The following is a 24,408-nucleotide window of genomic DNA, read 5'->3' on the forward strand; positions in this document are numbered from 1 at the left end:
ATGATTCTCAGGCCAGGTTTCCCTTCCTCTTTTGTCGACAGAAGACGGAAATTCTTCACCAAAGGAAAGCCAACCAGCATGAGTCATAGATGCTGGTGGAGGAGAAAGATTTTTTTTTTTCCAAAGGATTTCAGGCCTGCCACTTATTTTATGTGGGGGTTGACAACATCAGAAATGCATGAATCATCATTTCGGTTATTAAGCTTGTAAATTATTCATAGCTTTGGACGCTTTTATTAATCATTTACACAGCTTTATCCTTTACCAAGTGCTTTTTGCAGTATTTTATTGAATCTTCATAACTGTCCTATAAAATAGGAACTACAATTGTGCCCATTTTATAGATGAAAAACAGGCTTATTTATTTAAAGGCTAAGGGGCGTGCTTAGTGATCGGACTTGAATCTGAATCCAAGACTGTTTGTTCAGGACGAGTAACCATGTTCAGGACGAGTAACCAGAACACGTTCGTCAGGCTGAAACAGCGGGCGCAGAGATGACAGTGATGAAGCTGATCTGGGTTATAAGGAAAGCTCGATACATTCAATAAATTTATGAAAGTAGAGGAATGGGGTGACATCTCTTGATGTTCCGGGGGAGAGAGACATAGGAGTTAATGGTTAAACAGAAGCTTAATATTGAATTCACATGATACATAGCTTTTCTTAAAGAGGCAACCTCCAGCTGCATTATCGAAACATAGAATGTCCTGGTCGGAGTTGATGATAATCTCTTTTGTATACTGTGGTGCTCACTTGGAGGTCTTCTCTGGTTGGAGCTGCCTTACTCTGAGGGATCTGGTGAAGTGGGAGGTCTTCAATGTGGGGCTGAGGGGATAACCGGAGAAGTAAGAGACAGACCCGGGAGCGATGTTGGGAAATCTCAACCTGACAATGAACGTCTGTGGAGGTAATAACCATCTACAGTCATGTGAAGGGCTGAGGAAGAGAAATTGTTTCTTTACGGAGTCATAGTGTCTCCTCTAGGCCAATTTAGGCTAAATGCACAGGAGCTTTTAAACAATTAGATGGGGCTGCTTTTCCAAAGGGAGAATGATTCCTACCCCATGGAGAAGTTCGGTGGACGTTAGCACTTCTCAGCCCTTCCTGTAAGTAAGAGTCACCAGGGGGTGAGCAAGCTGTGATAAAGACAGAGTTCCAGAGAGTTCCATCCAGGAGGTGTGTGGGGAAGTGGAGAATGAGCCTCCCACACGATTGTTCGAGAAGCCCTCGCTGGGCTGCACTTTGAGGAAAGCTCTTTAGATCCTCGCCACTGTGGAGGGGGGACCAGCGGAAGCACAAGGCACCCGGGAGCTTGTTAGAAATGCCTAGTCTGAGGCCACTTTGCTGTGCTCCTTAAACTTTAATGAAACACTTGGGGATCTTGTTAAAGCGCAGATTCTGTTTCAGTTGTTGTGGGGCCGGGTACCTGGGTGACGTGGATGCTTGCAGCTTCCTGATCACATCGCACAGCCTGAGATGATGCTTCGGTTTCCTGTAGAGTGATGCTGATGTGGGACAAGATGTCACTGATTCCACAGGAGAGAAGGGAACAATTCCTGGCAAACCAAAGAGATTCCCGGAGTCAGGCAATCCTGGTCAGACTCTACAGGGAGCTTGGAGAACTCCAATGTCCAGGCTAAACCCCAAACCAATTATGTCAGAATCTCAGGAATGGGACCCAGATATTTGCATTTTTTAAAGCTCCCCAGGAGTTGCCAGTGTGTCGTCAGCTTGGACAACTGCCGATTTAAGAGCGTGTGAAGAGAGTGCTTCTGAAGTCTCACCCCAGATCTGATCGATAAATCTTACAGGGAGTTAACTAAGGGAGCTGCAGTTGTGATTTTGCTATAGCCCGTCCCCCTCAACTCTGCAGACTTGCTTTAGGGCCCATAATCCGGCTGTAAAATTTTCTGTAACTGCTAGAATTGATACACTCCCAAGCACAGTTGGGGCAATATCTTAAGGCTTAATTGCATTGATGAAGCCACCTGCACCTGATCAATTTTCCGTGGCTTTGCACATATTAGGTATGATTAAGAATATTTGGGAAGTGAAGTTATTAAGGCATGATTAAACAAGAACACTTGGAAAGTGATGTTATTCTGATTTATGGTTCTATATATATTTGAAGGTTTGCCATTTTCAAAGAAATGAAATAAGATATAATGAGTCATAAAACTTGCACTGACTGTATATCACAGAATCTCAGACTTTTTGCAACACCTGGGCCATTGGGGCATCAATCTCAACGGACAGTCCTGTGGATGCGGCAGGAACCTATCCTGACCTTTGATTCAAGGAAAGTAAATGTGATCTTTTGTTTAGCAGAATGATGGCCCTTACTTTTGTCAGGAACCTTGGATGTCACCCAGGGGGCCTGTGGTTTTCAGGTGGGAAGTTAGGGCCGTATCTAACTAGCTGCCGGCAGAGCCCTGTGCTCTGAGTCCCCGCCAGCATGCTTTCACTATTCCAAGAGACCTCTTTTGTGTCTTTTCTTGAAAATGAAATGAATGAATGGAGCCAGAATTACTTGGATTAGAAATCTGAAAAAGTTTTCACCCTTTTTTGACTTCAAGTAGCTGCATGTGTGAGACACATCTGGATGCCGGAGTCTTACTATTTCTAAAATACTGATATTCATAAAATATTTTACAAGGCTATACAAGAAATTTGCCTCTAGGGAGAGGAACAGGCTGTCAGAGAAGAAGGATGTGTTCTTTTCATGATTTTTTTTCTTTGGAATCTTTTAGATTTTGTGCCACGGGCATATACTGCTGAATTTCAAAATTTAATAAATTTTAACTAATTTTTAAAATTATACATAAAATCATTTTTAGACTTTTTATGACATCCAGGGAATGTACACTTATGAAGACCAAGGTAAGAAAGATGTGAACCAGAGTGGAAACATTAGTGATAGCTTTGTGAGGGCCATTTCAGCAGAAACTGCAAAGGGAAAATCAGCCTCTTGGGGAGAAATGGCACCACCACCCTCAACCTCCACGATCTTAGAGATCTTAGATCCTTTTCCTGGACTTGGCTCCCAGACAAACTTAGGGTAACACGAAATTCAAATGGAGGGAATTCAGACGTAGAAGTTTAGAAAGGGGGAACATAGCAGCTACATTATATTTCTCAATACACGAATCACTCGTAATTAACATCTTCACGAGGAAGAAGGTCAAAGATTTCTAAAGTGTCTTTCCGGGCTTCTTCATCCTTCCAAAGGAGATGCTTCTGCCCTGCCCTGGCATTGACCTGTCTTCATTCACCTACTGCTTTATCCACAGTGAAATGCCAAATGGGAAATCTCATGGGTGAGGAAGAAGAGGCAAAAAGGTAGCTCATTAACAATAGTCCTAGGATAATTGTTTCCATTCTCTCTAGAAGCTTAAAATAGACATTTTCACACCAGGTTTTTGTCCATAATATTACCAGAACCAGGATATCGACATGAATACAATATTATTAAACTATTGATCTTACTCAGCTCCCATCAGTTTTCACATGCACTTTTTTTTGGTGTATGTACTATGAAATTTTATCACATGTGTTGATTCATATAACCACCACCATAATCAGAATGTAGAAGGTTCATCACCACAGAGAAACTCCATCCTGACCCCACTTTAGAATGCTAATTTTCCCTCCACCCTAGCAACTGCTTTCCATCACTACAGTTTTGTCATTTAGAGAGTGTTGTGTAAGTGGAACCATACAATATATAACCTTCTGAGATTGGCTTCTTTTTCCTCTTCCGTTCAGCATGGTCCCCAAATAGCTGTGAATATCAAGTTTGTTAATTTTTACTGCTGAGTAATGTCCCATGGTAGGGAGGTACCACTGTTTGTTGAACCATTCATGCATTGGAAGACATTTGGACTGTTTCCAGTTTGGAGCTATTGCAAACAAAGCTGCTATGAACACCTGTGGTCAGGTTTTTATGAGGAAATAAGTTATATTTATTTAAGGTGAATACCCAGGTGTAGGATTGCTGGGTAGTATGATAGGTGTATGTTTAACTTTATAGTAAACTGTCAAACTTTTCACAGTGGTAGTACTGTTATGTATTTCCAAAGTGATGTCTTAGAGATCCAGTTACTCTGCATCCTTGCTGTCCTTAATATTGTCAATATTTGTGCGTTAGTCATTCTGATACATTTGTAGTGGGACAAACGGGTTTATAAAGTTACGAAGACATGCAAATAAGTAAGAATTTTAAATTGAGAGAAGGGCTACCTCTCTGATGCTCACTTCTATTTAATTGCTATAATTTCATTTTTTCTTTTTCCTTTTATTATGTTTTATTATTACTTAACATGAGATCTGCTCTCAAAAAATTGTTAAGTATAAGCTACAGTATAACTGACAATGTTACATGACAGATCTCTAGAAATGATTCATCTTGCTTAACTGAAATTTATGCCCTTAGCTTAGTAACTATCCATTTTCTCCCTCCCTGGGGCCCCTAGCAACCACTATTCCACCTTTTGATTCTATGCATTTGGCTATTTTAAATACCCCATACAGTTAATTTCTTCCTTTGACTGGCTTATTTCACTCAGCATCATATCCTCAAAGGTCATCTGAGTTGTCACATACTGCAGAATTTTCTTTGAGTCCAAACAATATTCCATTGTATTGATACACCAGATTTTATTTGTTTATTTATCTGTCAGTGGACATTTAGTTTGCTTCCATATCTTGGTTATTGTGACTAGTGCTGCAACGAACATGGGGGTGCTGATATCGCTTTGAGATACTGATTTAATACTTTGGGGTAAATCCCCAGAAGTGGGTCTGCTGGATCACATGGTAGTTCAATTTTTAACTTTTTTTTAAAACATTTTTTATTGATTTACAATCATTTTACAATGTTGTGTCAAATTCCAGTGTAGAGCACAATTTTTCAGTTATACATGAACATATATATATATTCATTGTCACATTTTTTTCTCTGTGAGCTACCGTAAGATCTTGTGTATCTTTCCCTGTGCTGTCCAGTATAATCTTGCTTATATATTCGACATTTTGAAATCCCATCTATCCCTTTTTGAGGAATCTCCATACTGTTTTCCATAATAGCTGTAACCAATTTATATTCCCAGCGATGCTGTACAAGAGTCCCCTTTTCCCCACACCCTCACCAACACGTGGTATCTTTTGACTATTTTTTTTATTGAGGTATAACTGACATACATTCTATTAGTTTCAGGTGTACAACATAAAGATTCAATATTTGTATATGTTGCAAAAAGGTCCCCACAATAAGTCTAGTTAACCTTTGTCTCCCTTGAATTTTTTTATAATAACAACCCTAACAGGTTTGCAGTGATAGCTCACTGTGATTTTGATTTGCATTTCTCTGATGATTAGTGAGCTTAACCCATCTTTTTAATATATCTCTTGGCCACTTACAGGTCTTCTTTGGAGAAACGCCTGTTCAAGTCTTTAGCCTATTTTATAATTGGGTTATTAGGTTTTTTGCTGTTGACTTGTAGGAGTTCCTTATATGTTTTAGAAATGAATCCCTTACCAGGTATATGGTTTGCAAATATTTATTTTCCATTCCACCGGTTGCCTTTTCTCTCCATTGCTTGTTTCCTTTGCTGTGCAGAAGCCTGTCAGTTTGATGCCATCCCGCTCGTGTATTTCTGCTTCTGTTGTCTGTGCTTTTGGCATCAGACCCATGAAATCATTGCCAAGAAGTTCTACTGTGTGTTTTCTTCTAGTAGTTTTATAGTTGCAGGCCTTATGTTTAAGTTTTTCTTACTCCATTTGTAAGACAAAGGTCTAATTTTATTCTAATGATCATGAAGACTTGATCCATTGGTGTTCTGTCAGAAGGAAATTTCTTCAGTTGGCTCCAGGTCAGTGTCTAAGAATGGATCTTAAACCACTCAGCAGTTCCCACATGGTGTCCTGAGGAGCTTCTGGCAACATGTTTAGAGTATTCTGCAGAAAAACACTCTGTAAGCCAATAAATTTGAAAACAGCTGCATCCTCTCTGCCCTTCTCCCCCATCCCTTGAGTATTACAATACTCTTTAGCATATTGGAGGACCTGAAAAATCGTGTCATGAAGTGACATGTTTAACATATTCCTAAATTCATGTGATCATGAAATATACAGATACACACTTCTAATTAATTTGTATTTGCAAATGCCTATTGTCTAATGGAATAGTAATTTTCTGCAAAGCAGAGTCTAGAAGGCACTGATATAAATCATACCATTGTGGCATCCTAAAAAAAAACACTGGATTTGGGGTCAGAAGTCCTCAGCCCACAGCTGCTATTGGTTAAGACTCAGAAGGTCTGAGCACATTTGAGCCAGCTATCAGAGTAAGATAATATCCCAGTGGCCAAAGAGGCTTCCAAGGAAGCAAGAGGCATAAGGCAGACACTGTTACCATGGTCAGGTCAAGTACTGGGTCAGAGACCAATGCGTGGACATATAAGAAAGAAACTTGATAGGAGGGAAAAGCAATTAGAAAGTGATAATGTGGTGCTGATAGCTGAGGCAAGGCTTGGGCAGAGCCAGAGATTTCACCCCCATCTTCTCCTTGGTCAGAAGCCAAGTCCAGGGTCATAGGCCGGCCGGGGCTGGGACAGACGAAGGAGCTGTGGGATGATGAGCCCGGCTTGAGCTGTTGGGTCAGGACAGAGCCTGAAGGTCCATGTGGGAGCCCAGTGATGTGATATACGGGGATGGATTCCACAGGGTGTGTGTCCCCAGGATCTAGAACTGCAGGTCACTTGGACAGTTTTCAAGTCCTCTCAGTTTAAAACCCAGTGGCCCCAAGCAAGAGTTGGGTGGGAAATGAGCCAATGCCCAGAGAACAGGATGTTAGTACTGAGAAGGGCAGCAGCATGGGTTGGGTAAGCAGCCCCTCAAAGGGTGGAAATAGGGATGGAAACCCCACTAGTGATGGTCTGAGAGTGGGGGAACTTAAAGACAGATGTTTAGGCTCCACATATTCCCCAAATAGCCGCTCTTCTCCTAAGATCAGATTCCCCTGGAGTTGGGGACACAGGGACCATTATAGATGAGGGTGAGAGGTGGGTGGACGGCAACTAGGCAAGATAATACAATCGGCATAAAAAACCATGGGCTACAAATAAGGGAAATAGGCGAGTGAGCCCCTGATTCCAAGAAGGAACAAATGAGCAGAAATGAAGTCACGTCTGGATGCAGGAGAACTGGAATGGTCCTGGAACAATATTCTTAGTGGTCCCAGAATCAAAATCTCATAAAATATGAAGCTAGATCTCAACATGGTCAAAGTCTTCCCTCCACCACTCAAACTGGTCATCGAGTCATCTTCCTGAAGTTTGCTTAACTTTATTTTAGGAAAGAATAATGGTAAGTTTAGTGGCTCCAGGTATCTGTGGTCCAAGGACTAGTGTAATGTGCAAATAGAATATTAGAGGTCACTTACTCACACTTCTCACTCCAAAGCGCTCCATTGCATACTTCGCTGCTGTTCAAATTCAGGACCCTTGAAACTTAAAAACATCCCTCCAGCACTTGATCTCTAAAACCAGTCAAGTGCAACAACTCAAGTGCAAAGTGTGGGCTTTTCAACCGCCACGCAAATTGGGGCAGTGGCAGCCAGAACAGATCATTCCATGGCAATGATCGCCGACTCACTCCAACTCAGTAGTCAACTGGCAGCTCTAGCAGGTCTCATTTTGAATTTAAAATTGAACTCAAAGCCTCAGCTACACGATTAAACAGCTCTCGAGCGACCGAAGTAAGCATCTCCAAATATATTCCCACAGGTGCACTGCAGACACAGTCAACCTAACAAAAGCAGCCCGCGTAAGAATGATTTATCTATGTTACCACCTTTCCATCCCAATTAGCATTTCTTTTGTTGCCTCAAGTGAGAGAAATATGTAAAAATAATAAGGCCGGATCTAGTTTCTGTTTTGAAAATACTTTCAGGGGAAACATGTTTGCAATTAAACAAAAGTGCATGCCTTGGATAATATGGCTAGTCTGACATGGAGATTCTATATCAAGGAAAAAATCTTGGGGGGAAGGAACCAGTCTTTATGAAACTATTAAAGAACTACGCTAGTCTTAGGAGAATTTGTTCTCCCAGGAAACACTGTAGAAGATGAAGAGATGCTTGGGAGTGGATCTTAGCTGTGTCTCCATCATATTGGGACTTCCCTCCCCCACAGGCCTATTCCAATAAGCCCCCTACCCCAACAATCAGTCCTGTCCTCCAAGGACCGGACTGTATTTAATTCTACATTTTCAAACCTTATGAGTCTCCTCCTTTATCCACTCAAATTTATCAGTCCAGCCACACAGTACATTTTGCAACTCCCCAAATAGGCCCCCAATTTCCTTCATAGACCCTTGTCAGGCAAGGGCTGCTTGCTCTGCTGAAAATGATGATCTCCCTGCCTCGCCACCCCCCCACTGTCTCCCACCTCCTCCTTCATGAGGTAATTCATTCTTACTCTTCAAGATTCGGCAGCACTCACCACTCCCTGCCAGCTCTCAGCCTCCAATGGTCTGCGATGTGTTCCCATCTCATTTTTATTTTGTCTACTGTATGCCGGGAGCCATGCCCAGGAAATGTGGGTGGGATTAGTGAAAGGAAGTTGGGAAGTTATTAGGAGGTTAGGAGATGGGGTAGGGTGGAAGGCAGGATGTTAAGAAGAAAGGGAGGTAGGAAAGTAGGCAGATGCCATCTGGAGCCCTAGAACACACAACATTAAACTCAGTAAGAAGAAAAAGTGGCTCTTGCTAACCACGTTTCCAGTTCAGTTGGAGTTGATGAAGGAAGTCCAAGTGAGGACCTTAAAGCTGCACATTTCAGGGCAACATACCTAACGGCAATGATAAAGAATAAATAGGGGAAATGTAAACTGGAGAAGCAATTAAAAAGGACTTTTTAAAAAAAGGCTAAAAAATAAAATAAAATAAAATAAAAATGACTAGATTTAATCCCTTTCTGCTCATCCTGGCTCTTCGTTACCATGCCCCATGACTTGTTTTAGGAAAAGTGAAATTTATGTAAAATGTTTATGTCTCTTCTCCCTTTCCTTTTTAAAATTAAGTTAAATTTATTTTAATAAAGTACTGGGAATTGAACCCCAGACCTCATGCATGCTAAGCACACACTCTACCATTGAGCTATAATCCCCTCCCCTCCTTTTTTTTTTTTTTTTTAAATCCTCATCATGAAATGATACGGTGTTTTGGATTTGCCTCAAGATAATTTGGGTTTGGATGGGGAGAGAGGGGGATATACATGAAACAAGCCAGGTCATGAGTGGATTATTGTTAAGTCTGGGTGATGAGTACACTGTGGTTTATTAACCTTTCCTGCTTTTGTATAGATTATTCATAATGAAAAAATACAAAATAAATCCTCATGGGGTACAGGAGTGCTGCTCTGGTTAAGTAATTTACCAGCTACACTGTATACCAACTGCGTGTTTATACATGCCTTCAATAAAATGTAATGCTCACAAGAAATGTGTCAGATATTTGACAAGGCATCAGATATTCCCTGGGATAAATGCAACTGTCCCTGTGTTTCCTGCTTCCTCCTCAACCTGAATCCTGGCTATCCTGACCCCTGACTCCGTTCAGGGATGATTTATTTGGGGGGAGATGTAGCGTTATCAGTGGCCTCACAGCTGAGAAATGGTCCTCTCAGCAGATGCCACAGAGGGCCTCTTACATACTAATTATCCACCAAATATGGGGACACTTACCACTGCCATGCTATCTCCCTTATATGGTTTCATTCACCTTCTATCCTTAGATAGGGAATTTAAGGCACAGAGAGGTACTGTTCCTGATCTCACACAGCTAGTAAGGGCCAAATTGAAGATTTGAACCTTAGGGTGTCAGACCCTAAATCCAATTCATTTAATCACTTAAGAAATGCCTGAATCAGCCCTATGATGCCTCGGGTTCCACACCCACTTCATTTGTTCTTGTACCTTCTCATTCTCTTTAGGGACAATGTTCTCACACTCCTTCTCCCATTTTGGAGGATAATTTCTCTCTCTTGTATACCTGATGCCTGGATTGCCTTAGGCTAAATCTGATTACTCTTACTCCTCAGACATAATTTTCCCCCACAGCTATATTACTTTGGGTTCTAGGATCTTTGAAGTTGCCATTTATGGAATGTGGTGATGGGATGGCAAAGGAAGAAGAAGAGAAGGAAGCAGCTGCTTAAGTCAGTTGCTGTCTTAAGAAATTACTGACACCCTTTCCTCTTTCTGGAGACAGTTCATCAAGGAGGTGGTGGAGGCGCCTGACAGTCATAGCTAACATTCAGTGACCGCTCAGTGGATTTGAATGCTAAGCACTTTCTATCAGTTTTCTTACTGGACTCTTAAAATGACCCAGTAGTCTCTCCACTTCAGAGATGAGGAACTGCAGCCGACAGAAGTTCAGCACTTGCCGCGAGTCCCACAGCCAGCGGGCAGCTGACGAGGGGTTCACACCAGGGCTGCTTTGTGGCTCTGTGTATGTGGGGACATCTCTTCTACTGGGCACAAAGATGCCACGTGGACTAGTGGGCGCCCCTGTGTGACCCTGCCCCGCCTGGGAGTCAGACTACTGGCTCTTGATCCTGCTGCCTAAGAGTCAGCCTGGGCTTCCTACACAGCACATGGTCTACACTCCGGGGGGTACACTGGCTTGTCACCGTGACATTCTGAGAAAGGAGACATCAGTGTGGTTTGGTCAAGAAGGATTCATTGGAGAAGTAAGCTTAAGCCGCACTTCAAAGGATAAGCAGAACATTCTTTTTTTTAAATTGAGGTATAGTTGATTTACAATGTTGTGAAGCTTTCTGGTGTACAGCAGAGTGATTCAGTTACATGTATATATATTCTTGTCACATTCTTTTTCATTATAGGCCATTACAAGATACTGAATATAGTTCTCTGTGTTACACAGCAGGAGTTGCTGTTTATCTATTTTATATATAGTAGTTAGCATCTACGAATCCCAAACTCCCAATTTAATCCTCCCTTTCCCCTCTAGTAACTATAAGTTTGTTTTCTATGTCTGTGAGTCTGTCTCTGTTTTGTAAATAAGTTCATTTGTGTCCCCCTGCTTTTTTTTAGATTCCACATACAAGCGATATTATATGGTATTTTTCTTTTTCTTTCTGACATACTTCACTTAGTATGACGATCTCCATGTTGCTGCAAATGGCATTACTTTATTCTTTTTTATGGCTGAGTAATATTCCATTGTATATATATACCACATCTTTATCCAGTTGTCTGTTGGTGGACATTTAGGTTGCTTCCATGTCTTGGCTATTATAAATAGTGCTGCTATGAACACTGGGTTGCATGTATCTTTTCAAATTAGAGTTTCCTCTGAATATATATGCCCAGAAGAAGCAGATTATTTTTAAACAGAGAGAGAAGACATGATTTCCTGGGCAAGAGACAGGGGGGAAAAGGCAAAGGAGTTAGGAATGAGTAGGAAGAGTGAGGAAGCTGCTCTGAAGAACATAGGAATGTGGGAACGGGAGGGATCTGAGGATGCAGAGAGAGGCGGGGCTGGACTGGGGGTTCCTAGCTCAGGGCAGAGCCCGTTGGGACTTGAAGCAGGAGGCAGTCTGGAGCCAGGAGGGTGAGTTGATCTGGGGAGGGGCAAGATGAATGCATTTTTCAGGAGGATTAGGCTGGCTGAGGCACAGGATGTCGTGGTCTTAGGCAAGTTCAGACCAAAGGTTGATGAGAAGTCCGGAAGGACATGTCCTACTCCAAGAGTTGGCCTCACTTTGGCCTCCAGGTGTGATGGCAGCCTCCTTGGGAAAGCTGGAATCACCCAGGGCCCTGACTCTGTGTCTCTGGGACTCAGTCTACCGCCAGCTTTGCCTCTCCACCACCCCCTCACCTGACATTTCCAGGTAACGTAAACCAAAGGACCCAGCAGGCTGGGGATTCCAGAGGCAACTCCCAGAGCATGCCTGGCCCTCCTCCCCTGCAGAGAGGAGAACACACATTGCTCCACTTGGCCTCTGTCATGAGTGTCCATGGTCGACCTCATCGTCCCTTTGGCTGGGCTCCTGTCCTCCTTTTCTGGGTGTGGCCCTTTTCTTACCTGTTCATTCGTTGCTCTTGTTTAAACCTTCTCGAACTTTCTCTGGCTCCTTCCCATGGAGACTCTGAGGAGAAATTCCACTGCCAGTCCCAGGGGCAAAGTGTTGCCAAGCCTAGGTCAGCAACTGAACCAGAGGGCGAGGCTCATGACTCCCAATCCTTGTCATCGGCACTGTTTTCTAGATGACACAGAAGGCTCACGGCAGGCATCTGTGCCCCACCCGCGCAGCTCAGGAGCGGGGTCTGAGCGGCAATTCTTGCTCAGCCGGAGCCTGGTCCAAGCTCAACACTGTCTCCCAGCCCTGCTTCTCCACTGTGCAATGGGGGCTTGGGTTTCTGGCTCTCTAAGTCCTTCACAGCTCCAGACTTCAGGATTCCCTGTGGACCTTCCCGTTCTCAGCCCTGGCCGGGGTGGAATCCTGGCTCCGAGCAGGGCTGTGGCTGCCCATGAGGGTACATGAATCTCCCCTGCCATGCAGGAACCACCCCTGAGAGCAACAGTTACACACATGCTCACACACCTAGACACACACACACACAACTTTGCTTCCTGTAACTCAGACCCCTCTCTCTCCAAGAGGATGAATTTGAATTTCACGTCCCTCAAGAAGCTTCAGTGAACATATCACCTGTTCCCTTGTCACTAGAATCCTCCTGCACTGTGTAACGGCCCTTGGTTGAGACAAAACTAAGAGAAATTTTATACATTTAATGGGATTTTGTGGTCCCTAAGTCACAGCATCTCCTGGGCCCTCTGCTCTGGGCCAACTCCTTGAATCACCAGACCCTCTTCTCTGCTCTTCTTGATCCAAAACAGCAATAGTCAACAGGAGCTGGGTGTCTCGGGTGCTCAAGACTCTGGAATGACCCATGGCGCTGTCCCAGACCAGGGCAGGCTGCGGTTTTAGGTTGAAGGAAGATTTCAGTCTGTTTAAGGGAGACAGGTAACCAGCTCTGCAGAGAGGTTTCCGTGGTAACTATTCAGTGAGAGGAGAAGCTGTCAGTCCCACAGAAGGTCTCCTGTCAGCCGAGGAGCTGACAGGTCCAGGGAAGGTTCCTAGGGCTTCCCCCGCAGTGGAGATGGGAGGGCTGGGAGGACGTGACATGTGGACTGGACACAGGAGATGTCCCTGGAGAACATGGGCCAACATGCATGTGAGAAACCGGGGGTTCGAGACAAGCCTGGGCTTGCCTGTTTGCAGAGCTTCGTGGGCAGTGGGAGATGATGTTTGAGAGGGAAACGGAGATGTCAGTCAAGGACACGGGGGAGGAGCTGAACAGCTGGCCCCTGAAAAGATGAGTCCAAGTTGTGTGCGCAGCTGCCGAGAAGGGTCAGGAGTGGCCGCAGTGACTGAGTTCTGAGTGAGCACCGCCGAGGAACCCTAAGACAGCCTTGAGTGGATGAGCACCGGCAGCCTTGATACGTGGATGATGGCCCTGCTATTTCAAATCAGGGCTAAATGAATGTCTACCCAGTGCTTGCAAGTTGCCTCTCATCCTTGGATCCTCCAGGAATTTTAAGTCCAACTCGAGCTTATCCTTACCTTACCCCAGAACCACTTGGTTTCTTTCTTAACTTATTTTTGTTTCTTCCTTGGAAACTGAAGGAATAACTCTGACCCACGTGCTCATGGGGCAAGTAGAGAAATTGGGTGACTAACAATGAGTACAAGGAATTCTTTCCGTTATTGAATTCTCCAGTTATTTTGCACAACCTGGATATTTTCCGTCTCCTTTGAAGGCATGAAACATTTCACACCAAGAGGAAAGAATGGAGGGTAGGAAATATTGTAACCAGCTGGGTAGCCGCTAGCCAGTTTTGCCAGATACTAACATTTAGCCTGAGTTGCTTCAGAATTTTGTTTTTTTTTAAAGAAATGTCACTTTGTCCTTTCATCCCAATTCTATTAAGTGGCCTAGAAATGAGTTGGCTATTTCTGTGCTTTGTCTTTAAAATGTGGTGAAAGGTAGAACTTTGAGAAGGAAAGGGTAACAAAAGTTTCAGATTCTGTCCCTGAAGAATTATGAAATTAGGCTTAATGGAAAATCTAAAATATTTTAAAGCTGGAGTGTATCAATTGTATGAATCAAACAAGTTTAAGTAGATCTTAATTTCCCCAACTACTACAATTTTGAAAAGTTTTGGAAAGTCTTTCTGTCTACAGCATAATAAGTTCATCGATCATTCTCTTGTCCTTGCTTTCTTCCAATGAGACACATCCAAGTAATCGTCAGATAATTAGACTTTCAGAAGCTGACTTATTCTTTTGGTTTCAGTCTTTAGAAAGCCAAAAGTTCAATGTCACTTTTCCATTTTGGCTTGGTTTAACATTGCCTAGGTTGTTCTTTGGAACAAGAGATATGTGTGAATATTAACTCAACTTCATTAATGAATTGCTACTCGAGTCCTCTGAGTTTAAAAGTTGAGTTGGTTGTTCTCCTTGAATCAGAAGGTCGGTTTGTAGAGTATTCCTTCCAGCAGAGAATCAATCTGACAATGATTTGAAGAATTTAGAAGACATGAAGCATGTGCATAATAGTGGAAAGGTTTTGAGAGGTTAAAGATGACTCTAGCAAATCCTAGGATTATAGATACTATTAAAAAATATTGTCTCCAAGAACAAAGATCATGTGCTTACATCATTGCAAGACAGCAAACAGTCAGTAGAGTTTAATTTGGATGACAACATGGCCCAACGCACTTAGAAACTATGAGAGGTTTGAGGATGACAATACATAGCTAGTTCATCATCAAGTGGTGTAGTCAGGGAGACAGGTGTGGACAACCAAACACACCTAGTGTGCTCCAGCTCTGGGCTCGCCAAGTGGTGTAACAACAACAATTAGACGTGGTCTCTGTCCCCAGCCAGCTCCTGGTCCAGTCTATCCTTTCTTAGATTTCTTCACTCTTGTGTCTCAGACTTACATCTTCTGCATCACCATGGGCCATCTATACTTGTATTTTCAAGTTGTATTTCAACTTGTATTTTGTATTTCAAAATTTAAACATAAAGGACCAGAATTGGATTTGGCTGGATATAGAAGAACTCCAACCACAGTGGCCTAACCAAATTAGGGAGTTGTTTTTCACGTAATGAAGAGACTACAGTTAGAAAGTCCAAGACAAGGACAACGGCTCAAAGAAACAGTCTCTTTCTTCCCTGCTTCTCTCCCATCCTTAGCATCTTCATGGTCCAAGATATTTGTACCTCATGCAGCCATTTTACCTGGTTTCCAGGCAGAAGACGGGGGTGGGGAGTGGGAGGCGGAGGAGTACTGAAGGAAAAATGGCACCTGCCAGCTGTTTGATTCTTTTTATCAGGAAAACAATAGTTTTCCTCAAATTCCCATCCAGTAGACTTTTACTTACATCTCGTTAGCCAGCACTGGGTCACATGCCACCCAGCTGCAAGGGAAACTGGAGGATGAATAGTTTTAACTGAGAGCATTGCTACCTGAACTTGCGTTGTATAAATGAAGTAAAAGAGTGAGCTAGTCTGGGCAACTGGCACAATCTACCACCAGATCCATCTAACTCAGTCTCACTTAAGAACTCTTTGTATAATCATGCACTTAATGGGCCAGTTGTACTTCCTGGGTCAATTGCTCTAAGGCATGTTAAAACACAAAACAAAAAATTAAAACGTGAAATGCTGTAAAGGATTTACATAGCAGACTTTGGAAACTGGTCTCTCAGTACCAGCGGTTTTCTGGATTGTTTCCTGGGGATGTAGAGTTTGCTGAATTCCCTCCTGGGGCCACAGGGCTGGCTCAGGCTCCGGATAAGAGATGATTTCCAAGGACATGTGGCAAAAATGGGCTCTGGGATGCAGGAGCAGGCATTTGAAAATGTTTTTTAAATAGAGATATAATTATATACAGTAAAATGCACAGATCTTAAATGATGAGTTTTAACAAATGTATATTCTTTAAAACCAACACCCCAATCAAGACTTGACTATTTTCATTGTCCCCCCAAATTATCTTGTGCCCCTTACTAGTCAACCTTCCCTCCACTCAGGGGTAGTAATCATTCTCGCTTCTATGCCCATAAGTTTTGCTAAACAGATGTCTTTGAGCGGCAGAGTGGTGAGAGTAAAAACAGTTTAAGTGAGTTTAAGATCATGTGTAATATTGAGATTGTGGGTATGATTATTAATAAGCTAATTCCCGAACCCTTTCCAGAGCTTCAGAGGGATGAACAACCAGTGAACGTTTGCGTGGCCAGCAGGTTTGGTCTTCAGGATGAGAAACTGTGTGAGCATGCAGCCCCCAGAGACCAGGTGCCCTCGGATGAGTCATTGGCCACAAGCAGACATAACACAATGCACATTCATCCACTTTTTCTGCCCGGGGAGCCCTCCTGCCCCCGCTCCAAAGTCTCCCTTAATCCCACCCCCGCAGGGCTGAGAAGACACACTTTTGCAACCAAGATAAGGTTAGAATTACTGCTGCCACAACCCAGCTCCTCAACAGGAAAGCGTTTTCAGAGTCGGTGCCATCATGGATGAGCTTGTTAAACTGCTTTTCTCTGTTTCTCTGACTTACAACAGAGATGCACGCTGTTGTGGCTTTGGGGGTAAAAACAAGTACAACATGGACATGATGCCTGGAATACTGTTACGGAGCTGAAGCCAAATGCAGCTTTGGCCAACAGGATGCCATGGGCTTGCTTGGTTCCCAGTCACACGAAGTTCCAGGTGCTGGGGATGCCCACACAGGGTATGGGCTTGGGGTGGGGGAACCGAGAGCTTCTGGCCAGCTGACCCGCCGCTCTCCCAACCCTCAGCCCCAAAGGTTCTGGAATCCCCCTGTTAGCTACGGCTTGGGCATGTCATGTCCTTGGACGGTGACATCTTTCCTATTCTTAATTAAGCCCATAGGACTCAGCCTGGCGTTCTGGGACTTGGACGTCTGTTCTCAACCAACCCTCGTCACTGGCTTCTACCCGGTGCAGAGCTAGTTCTTCTCTCACTGGGAGGATGCAACAGGCACGGACTCTGGAGACAGAAAAACCTGGCTTCGATTCCAGCTCAATCCATTATTCTTAACTAGAGGGAAGTACAGTGTGACCCTTCCCCATCCCCGCGCCCTTGCTCACACCATTACCTTGGCCTGAAATGCCATCTCCGCTCCTTCACATGTAGGCAAATACCGCCTGACAGCCCGTCCTTAGCTGCACAACCAGGTGTGACCTTCTCTTGGGTGTTATCTAAGCATTCCATCTCTTCGCATTGTTTATACCTTGGTTTTAATTGTTCCCAGAACTGTCTCTCTTCTGCATTCTACTTTGAATCTCTGCCATGAAGCCTATTACACAGCAGGGTTGCCAGATAAAATACAGGACACTCAGTTAAGTTTGAATTTCAGATAAACAGTAAATTGGTTTAGTATCGGTATGGACCAAATATTACGTGGGGAATACTTACAGTAAAATGTTTCTGTCATTAAACTGAAATTACAGTTTAACTGAGCACGCTGTATTGTGTGTGTGTGTGTGTGTGTGTAACGGGAGAAGAGATAAGTCATTTTGGCATCTCCTGATTACCCAGGCTCAGTTGAATGGGTGGCCATTAGCAAGATCACTCAAGTCTGACGTACTGGGCTAAGTGCAAACCCCGCCCTCCCTGACTTTCCTGGCGCCCCTGAGCTCTATCGGGCTCGGTGAGACACTTGGCTTACAGTGTCCCATTGAATATGCACAAGAGCTCATCAGGGAGATGTTCTCTCAATTTTGTGGGTGAGGAAACGGAATAAAAGAGATTAGTACCTTGCTCTCAGGCCACAGTGCTGGTAACTTCCAATTGCAATTCAAACCCAGTTTCCTGACTCCAGCCCTCTGGCTCCTTCCCCAAAGCCAGTGGTTCCTCACCCTGGCTGCACATTTAGAATCAATTTGTACATCCAACGTACTGATGCCTGGACCCCATTCTCAGAGATTTGGATTTAATTATTTTTGACAATCATTGCAATTAGATTCTGTCTCTTTGTCCCGTTTACTAGGACGTAAAACAAAAGGACCAAACACAGTCTAATTTGATCCCCCATCGTCCCTACTCGTAGAACTTGGGCCTTAAAACTGTCTCACGATTTGTCTCGGCTGCTGTGATTAATCCCAGGTACAAGTGTGCTCTGCGTACCTGTGTCCGCGTGGACACGACCACTCAGAAGTGCCGAAGCAGGAGCGGCAGCGTGGCCTGCTCCTGTGCTGTGTGAAAAGACTTCTTAAAAAAAAAACTCTTTTGGTGATTGTTTTCACCCAAGTTGATTTCACATGGCTTTCTTTGGGAACCTTTTGCTGCAAGTTGCCCAGTTTTCAGAGACCTGTTTCTTCTTTGTTGATTTTCATTGTACATCTTTCTCCAGGCCAGGATGGCAACAGACTGAGGCTGGGAGCTCCATCTTCTGGGCTCGATTGCTTTTGTCTCCTTTTTTGTTTCCATTTGGGTCTAAGGATCTCGCAGGTTTAATTCGCTTTTCTTTTGCCCTCAGAATACCTTAGGAAGTCTTCCCCTCCAAGAAAACTGTCATGTGCCATTAATGATCTACGTTTGGAGGGCAGGGTATAGCTCAAGCGCTCAAGTGGTAGAGCGCATGCTTAGCATGCACGAGGCCCTGAGTTCAATCCCCAGTACCTCCTCCAAAAATAAACAAATAAACGTAATTACCACCCCTTCCAAAAAAAGTAAATAAAAATTCAAAAAATGTTTAAAAAATGATCTACATTTGAAGTTGATCTTTGCTTCAATACCACTGGCCTGCCTATCTCTTGTCGTGGATATTATGCGAGAACTGGTCTACACGGAGACGTATTTTTGAGGTATTTGTGGGAGAGGGTAAGCTCCATGTCCTTCTATTCCGCCCACAGTCTTGAAGCCTCCCCGCCTCCTTGTTATGGAAAGATGTAATAAGAAAGATTTGATAAGTTTGAGAATATGTGTCAAATTTCCACAAGTTATAATGGTTTGGAAATTTGGCTACAGCGTAAACCTGTAGGTTTTAGGTTTATGCACGTGTATATAACAAAGAATATCCTCTGGTAATTTAAGGAAATATGAATATCTTCTCGTGGCCTTAAGGGGGCTGCCAATGGGGTGCAGGGAGACTTTATAAAGGAGGGAACGAGCCCCCCTGCTGTGGAACCAAAGGGCCCTGGGTCGTCAGCAGCTCGTTCAAGAGGCAGTTGTGAGGCCCAGTTATTGGACTTCCTTCTGTTTGCACAAATACAAACACTCTGCAGGGTTTAGTAAAAGCAGATGTATTCAGTATCAACACGGAAAACTGGTGGAAAACTGGTTCAACCAGGGAACAAATGGGCACGAAACACACACGCACACACAAAGAGAGGATGAACAGGAGTCTTGAGTGAGTAATGGTGTCACCTGCAGGAATCCCAGCCAGGGAACAAAAGCCCAATCTAGCTTGTAGCCAGGTACAGTCAGTCACGCAGGGAAAGATCAAACAATACTCACTTTCTCGTGTTTGTTCAAGAAACAGAACCAGCTCCCTGCCTGGGTTCCTTAATGCCTCCTTGATGATCCAGGGATCTAAGAGAAGGGCCCAGGGTCTTGTGCTTTGGGGTAGGTTGCTGCTGGCAAAATCATGCCACTCTACACTGTGAAGTGCTCCAGGTCCTTCTAGCCACTGAACACCCTGAGCATGACACCCAAGGCACCTTCTGGGTGGATGAATTACAAAATGTGCCCCTTCCTGTGGGCTGGCACAAGATTTGGGGAAGGGAGTGGTTGCTGGATTTCACCCTCCAGCTCCTCCCCTGTTGCGGGTCCCTTGGTAGAAGGACCACATTTTGTAACTATACTTGGTGGCCTTGGAAACTTCTTAACTACTCCACTCTAGGTTTACCCTCCTTTTACCGATGAGGAAGTTCAGTCCTAGAAGATGAAAATATATTTAAGGTTACAAACTAAATAATCATTGACTTTTCTTGGGAGGTAAACCATTCCCAGAGTGCGCCATCATCAGCACCATTGTGTGAGCACTGGCTACGTGCCAAGTCCTCTGCCGGCTTCTAGGGTGTGGACTGACATGGATGCCTACACGTTTCAGATCTAGCCTTGAAGGTAAGCGGTGCAGGCTCTGTGCTGTCTGAGCTCTGTGGACGGTAAGGCCAACAGGAACTGACAAGAGAGAAGGAACCTTCAGTTACAGAAGATCACCCTGAGGTGAGAGTTGAGTTAGGTGAAGACAGGGTAGGACTTAGAAAACCCAAGAAGACCAGGCGGGATAGCAAGAAAAGAAGACACTGAGCGACGGCGTGGGGAGAGTCTGCGCTCCAGAGACCCCAGTCACTCCGCGCCATCACATCACCCACACTGGTTCCCCCAAAACAACAGGCCTCTCTGAAGCGCGGTCTTCACTCCAGATCACAACGCCTCTTCTGCAGAACTCACCCGTCCCACCCATGCATGGCATGTCCGAAGGGTGGCGGTGAGTTACACAAGAGAATCTGGGGTTAAGTCTTAATATATCAACGCACCCATGGAACAGAGACATATTTGAATGAGGAATTTCTGGATGTATTGCTCTGAAACATTTCTAAACTTTTGGAGTTACAGCTAGAGCAGAAAGAATTTATATTTGATATCTATTACTATGCAGTAAGTTTTCCCCAAATTTAGCAGCTTTAAACAGTAAGCTGGTATCTCATACAATTCCTCAGGGTCAGGAATTCAGGGGCTGCTTATAGCTGGTTGGGTCTGGCTGGGGTCTCTCATGAGGTTGCAATCAAGATGTTAGCCGGGGCAGTGTCATCTGAAGCCTTGACTGGGGCTGAAGGCTCTGCTTCTAAGCTCACTTACGTGGCTGTTGGCAGGAGGCCTCGGTTTCACAGGTCTCTCCATGTGTGAGTGTTGTCACAGCAGGGCAGCTGGATCCCCCAGAATAAGTGATGGAAGTAAGAAGGAGCAAACAACAAGCTCGATGCCTTTTAAGACTGAGTCTCTGAACGCATCACTTTGGCAGTATTTTATCGGTCATGCAGACCATCCTTGATACAGGTGCAAGGGAATTATACCAGAAGGTGAGGCCACTAGGGACCATCTCAAATGCTGGTACCATTGAATTCATATTTTGGGGGAGATGAGAGCTTTCAAAACACATACGAGAGGCAACGTGGTGATCTGGATATCCTAGTTTTTCTTCTTTAAAACAGCTACAACAACACCACCACACACACACACACACACAGCTACAATTTCTAAATAAACTATTTTAAAAATCTTTCAAAATGCATCACTACACCGATCAGAAAGTAAGAGGCAAAATAAACAAGCTGGTGAGGAAGCTAAGAGATAAGTGAGTGTTTAAGGTGAAGGCATCTTTCTACCCTCAAGTGACCCAGAGAGTTGGTTTTAATATCTGTACAGCCTAGTTGAGACAAAGTCCAGGGACATGAGAAGTCAGGCCAGAGACCCTCTGATAATGTACCTTGATCTCAAAGGATATCTCCTGAGTGGCAGTTGAAACCAGGAATTTCTGCAACGCCACGTCCCCACTGAAGAGGCTAGAAAGGAAACTTGCCTGTCTTAACTTTGACTCTGGAGAACAGGAGGAAAAAGCTGAAAATTTATAACTACCAGTTAACCTTTCTGCAGGTCTGCAGCCAAATTCACACTTTGACTGTGGTTTCAAAAACCCTAGTTGATAATTTTGTTTTACTGTGGCCCTGTGTTGGTCCTATTCTCAGTCTAGGAAAAAACCAAATCCTCACTGAAGGAATCACCATTATCATGGGCCTCACAGGTTCACAGATATAAAATTTCATTGAATTGAAGCACACGATTTAAAAGAGGATCACAGGGAGCTTGAGGAAGCAAAGCCTCGAGTAAATGAAAACAACAGACACCAGGCACAGGCTGACGGTCGCTTCGGCTATTTGGGTATTGATTATGGAATAAATTGAAGTTTATTTAATGTGCTCAGCAAAGAAAAGATGGTATCGAATGGATGAGTCAAGAATAAGAGACTATTGAAAATGAGCGGGCCAATTTGACAACCAAAGAGAAACTTCTGAAAACAGAAAATGAAATTAATAAAAATTGAAAAAATGATTGCATTTGAAAGGGTTGCATAAGTAGCTACATGACTTCTTTGATGTCGTTTCTTGGTTCACAAAGGCTAAAATATTCACTATCCGGCCCTTTACAGAAAAGCTTTGCCGACCCTTACTGCAGAGGCATTTGCGCAGGAGACCTTGGTCAGCCCGAGGTGACAGTGCAGACAGCAGCCACACGGATAGGGCTGAACACCGCAGAGGGGGGACGGGAAGGGGTTGAATGAGGGAGGCCAAGGAAGGCTCGGCTGGACCCAGTCTTGGGTCTCACAACACATGGGAGGCTGGCTTTCTGTGTCCATTAATATAGCCACATGAACACTTTGAACAACCTGGAGCGGGTTGGAACCCAGAAGACTTACCTTCTTCTTCTTCTTTTTTTTTTTTAAGTAAAGGATAAAGTATAATTTTATTTCTGAAGTCAAATATTAATACATAAAATCTAAATAAATTATATAATTTTTAACCTCTATAACGAAAACTTTTCTGAGAGACTGGTTAATAAATAATGTAGTGTTTCAACTAAAATTTTGTAGTTCTTGTAATTTTCCACGTAACTTTTTCATTACTGACTATACAAACAATTAAGAAAGCTTTCTAATTATTTGAATATATATTAATGGAAATTTCACATGAGGAATACATCATCCTTGGTTTGTAAAAAAAAAAAAATACGTGACAATATAAAGAGGCTTCGCTAGAATTTTTGGAGTCTTTGTGAGTAACTGTACTTCCTACTAATTCTTCCTCCATTTAGAGTACAAAAAATCATTAGCACCACCAGAAAAGCCTTTTGTGACATCAATAGCATTTTTCTAGACCTGAGATTTAGAGAACTTACCTTCTTCACTTGGATGTGTGGGGCAGGGGATACATCTTAGCTGCCCTGGAGCCCTGAGAGTTGAAAGCAGGAGTGTGGGGAGATTTGCGGCAGGAAGATTGTGGTTCATGAATGTAACTATTAAGCAATAATGGATGGCATTCTGCAAACAGAACAAATTAAGAAGGAAAGGATGAAGGGGATTTCTTTGCCTGAATCCTGTGTCTCAGCTGCATGCCCTCCGGTGCTCCCTGATTGCCAAATGTGGATCCAGACCAAATGTTTTTTATGGTCATTGGCTGCATCCGGAGGGCCCTCAAAACTGTTTCTGAACACCAAGTGCTGACATGTTTGCCCTGGGAGGCCTCAGGGAGGGGTGGGGATGCTGGCAGGAAGATGACCCCAGGGTGATACAAGCCACAGGAAGCCAGTGGGGGAAGTGATTTGGGGATAAGAAAGCAAGAGGCTCTCCATGCCCCAGGGTGTTCCGCTGAATACAGAGACCACACCCAGTCTGTCCAAGGCCCCCCTGTGCCCTGTCTCCCGAATGTGAGTGCTCTTCTCCCTGCTGTGCTTTAGGAGTCAGCAAGGATGGAGTCGGAGGACAAGAGGCCTGGCTTTAAGCAGTCACTTCTGAGCCTTTATTATACGCCAGGTGCTTCACACATCAGTCTCATAGCGTAGATGTCAGCTTCCCCATTTTGCAGATGAGGAGACTGAGGCCCAGACAGACGCACTGAGAAATGTGTCCAGGGCCACGAAGGGAGTTAACAATGTATTCAGATCTCCCACCAGTAGGCAGGTTTCCCTCCAAACTCAACTCTCTCTATCCTCATTTTTTAGCAATAAAGTATTTTTTATTTAAGCTATGTACATTTTTTAGACATAATGCTATTGTACACTTAATAAACTACAGTTTAGTGTAAGCATAACTTTTAAATATGCTCTGGTAGACCAAAACATCGTGTAATTTACTTTATTGCAGTGGTCTGAAACCAAACACACCATCTTTCTAGAATCCTCCTAGGTTTGTGGGATTTTTTAAAATTACTTTTATTGAAGTATAGTTGATTTACAATGTTTCAAGTGTGCAGCAATATATATACATACATATATTCTTTTTCAGATTCTTTTCCACAATAAATTATTACTGAGGTGGGAAGCCCCATAAAAAAAGCTGGCAGGACCCCCAGGCAGGGCCACTACTCTCCTGCCAACACCATCCGGTTCCCTGGACCAGCGGCTTTATCTCACTCTTTGCCTCTGAAATGGCTTACTTCTAGGAAAGTGGAACTTACCTCTAAAATTCTATTGGTCCCCTGAGCTAACTCCTGATTGGTCCACTTGTAGTACTTCATTTGCATGGAGCTCACTCCTGATTGCTTATTTCTCTCTGTCCTGATTGATC

At 43.7% G+C, this 24,408-nt stretch overlaps 1 long non-coding RNA gene across 1 annotated transcript; it reads right to left on the reverse strand.

Annotated features, from left to right (window-relative positions):
* Positions 1-1,341: 1,341 nt before the first annotated feature.
* LOC140687584 (uncharacterized) lies at positions 1,342-24,408 on the reverse strand. The gene is made up of 4 exons (XR_012061975.1): positions 24,299-24,408; positions 23,022-23,163; positions 5,538-5,956; positions 1,342-1,557 (listed from the first exon to the last, which is right to left on the reverse strand). It is a non-coding gene; the product is annotated as an uncharacterized lncRNA (long non-coding RNA).

Source organism: Vicugna pacos, chromosome 20 (assembly GCF_048564905.1).
Source record: "Vicugna pacos chromosome 20, VicPac4, whole genome shotgun sequence".
Lineage (NCBI taxonomy): Eukaryota > Metazoa > Chordata > Mammalia > Artiodactyla > Camelidae > Vicugna > Vicugna pacos.